At 36.7% G+C, this 2,543-nt stretch overlaps 1 pseudogene; it reads left to right on the top strand.

Annotated features, from left to right (window-relative positions):
* Positions 1 to 840: 840 nt before the first annotated feature.
* LOC116596389 lies at positions 841 to 2,152 on the top strand (annotated as a pseudogene).
* Positions 2,153 to 2,543: the final 391 nt, after the last annotated feature.

Raw genomic sequence — 2,543 nt, forward strand, 5'->3', positions numbered from 1 at the left:
ACCAAAATCCCAGCAGACATTTTCCATAAAATTGCCAAGGTCTTACTAACATTTCGCAGTTTGAAAGAATTTAGAATAGTTAAAATAGTTTTGTGAAACAAGAACAAAATCAGACATTTACATTAACTGATTTAAAGGTAACTATAAATCTAGGCCAAGCAAGGCAATGTGATTTTGGCAAAGGATGAAAATGTAGATCAATGGAAGAGAAAAATGTAAGAGGTAGTCCTACACATAAATTTGTTCATAGATATTTTAGAAATATGTGAAAGAAACTCACTGGGTAATTTCAAAATATGGTGTTGAAAACCCGGCTATGCATATGGAAAAAAATGACTTCAACTTTTAATACCATGCACAAAACTTAAAATAAATCATAGGCCTGAACATAAATACTAAACAAATAAATAAAACTTTTGGAAGAAGCCTTAGGAGAAAATCTTTGCCACTCAGCATAGTCAGACATTTCTTAGGTAGTATGCAAAAAGCATGAACCAAAAAAGGTAGTAAATTGGAATTTATCACAATTAAAACTCTAGCTTTTTGAAAGAGACCGTTAAGAAAATGAAAAGTTAAACCACAGACTAGTAAGAAGTATTTGCAACACATTTATTTGACAAAGATGTTACATACAGATTTAATTTTTAAAACTCATTCAATAATTAGAAGATAGAATTTTCAAAAATGGCAAACAGTTTTGAACAGACACTTCAAAAAAGGAGAAATATGAATGGCCAATGAGCATATAAAAATACTCAACATCGTTGATCCTGCAAAAAGCGTAAACTAAAATACATTGAGATATCTGTCTGTGCCCACTAGAATAATTAAATACTGACAATGCCAACTGTTGGTGCGGATGTGCAGCAAACGGAATTATCATTCATTGCTGGTAAGATTGTTAAATTGCCCAACCATTCTGGAAAGCAGTTTGACAGTTTTGTTTTATTTTAAATAAAGTTAAACTACATGTATTATGTAACAGCAATTCCATGAAAATATATGTCCAAACAAAGACTTTCACCGGAATGTTCATAGATGCTTTACTCAAAGTAACTCCAGACTAGAAACAACGCATGTAGTCATCAAGAACTGAATTGATGGGTAGCTCAGTGGGTTAAGCCTCTGCCTTCAGCTCAGGTCATGATCTCAGGGTCTTGGGATCGAGCCCTATATTGGGCTTTTAGCAGGGAGCCTGCCTCCCCCTCTCTCTCTGCATCTGCCTCTCTGCCTACTTGTGATCTCTGTCAAATAAATAAATAAAATCTTTTAAAAAAAAGAATTGATGAATAAATTGTGGTGTATCTATAAAATGGAATACTACATCAATTAAAAGGAACAGACTACTGGTTCTAAGCAACAACATGGACCCACAAGATTTCATATACTGTATGATTCCATTTATATGACATTTTAAAAGAGAAATAATTAAGCCAGTTGATGGTTGCTTGGGGCCAGAGGTGAGCAGTGTTTTCTGAAAAGGGGCACAAGGGAACTTTGCAGAGTGATAGAGAAGTTCTAGATAGTGATCCTGTTACATGATTGTATGCATTGGTCAAGACTCATCAGCTCTCTCTTTGTGAAGACAGCTCTCTCTAAGAGTGAAGACAGTTCTCAGCAATGAGACTCAGAAGGAATGGACACATTGTTACTGCGAAGAGCCCCAGAGCAACCCCATAAAGGGACAACAATCACATCATTGTAGAACTCAGTATCCTTGGAAAGAATAAGAAGAGGCTCCAAGTTGACAAACGGTCAATGGAATAGAAAAGAACCGGCTACTGCTCACACTATCTGCAGTCACATACAGAACATGATCAGGGCATTGCACTGGGCTTTCTTTACAAGATGAGGTCTATGTATGCTCGTTTCCCCATCAGTGTTGTTATTCAGGAGAATGGTTCTGCTGTTGAAATTCAAAATTTCCTGGGTGAAAAGTACATCGATAGGGGTCAGGTGAGGCCAGGTGTTGCTTGTTCAGTATCTCAAGCCCAGAAAGATGAGTTAATTCTTGAAGAAAATGACATTGGAATTTGTATCAAACTCAGCTGCTTTAATTCAGCAAGCCATGATGGTTAAAAAATAAGGATATCAGAAAATGTTTGGAATCTGTGTTTCTGAAAAAGGAAAAGTCCAGCAAGCTGATGAATAAGGTCTAAGTTGTCCAGCTACTGAAACAGCAAGATGCGGGTGATTTTTCACACTTATTTGTGATAATTTAAAGATGCAGTGAAGGTTGTATTGATTTGGGAGGAAAAAAACAAACCTCATCAAACTGTACACTTACATAGATTCATTATACAAATTATATCTCAACATATTTTTAATTAATTATTTAAGGTTTTATTTATTTATTTGACAGAGAGAGAGAGATCACAGGTAGGCAGAGAGGCGAGCAGAGAAAGAGAGGAGGGAGTAGGCTCCCTGCTGAGCCAGAGCCTGATGTGGGGCTCAATCCTGGGACCCTGAGATCATGACTTGAGCCGACGGCAGAGGCTTAACCCACTGAGCCACCCAAGGCTCCCAACATATTTGATTTTAAA

The sequence above is a fragment of the Mustela erminea genome, chromosome 7 (genome assembly GCF_009829155.1).
Source record: "Mustela erminea isolate mMusErm1 chromosome 7, mMusErm1.Pri, whole genome shotgun sequence".
Classification (NCBI taxonomy): Eukaryota; Metazoa; Chordata; class Mammalia; order Carnivora; family Mustelidae; genus Mustela; species Mustela erminea.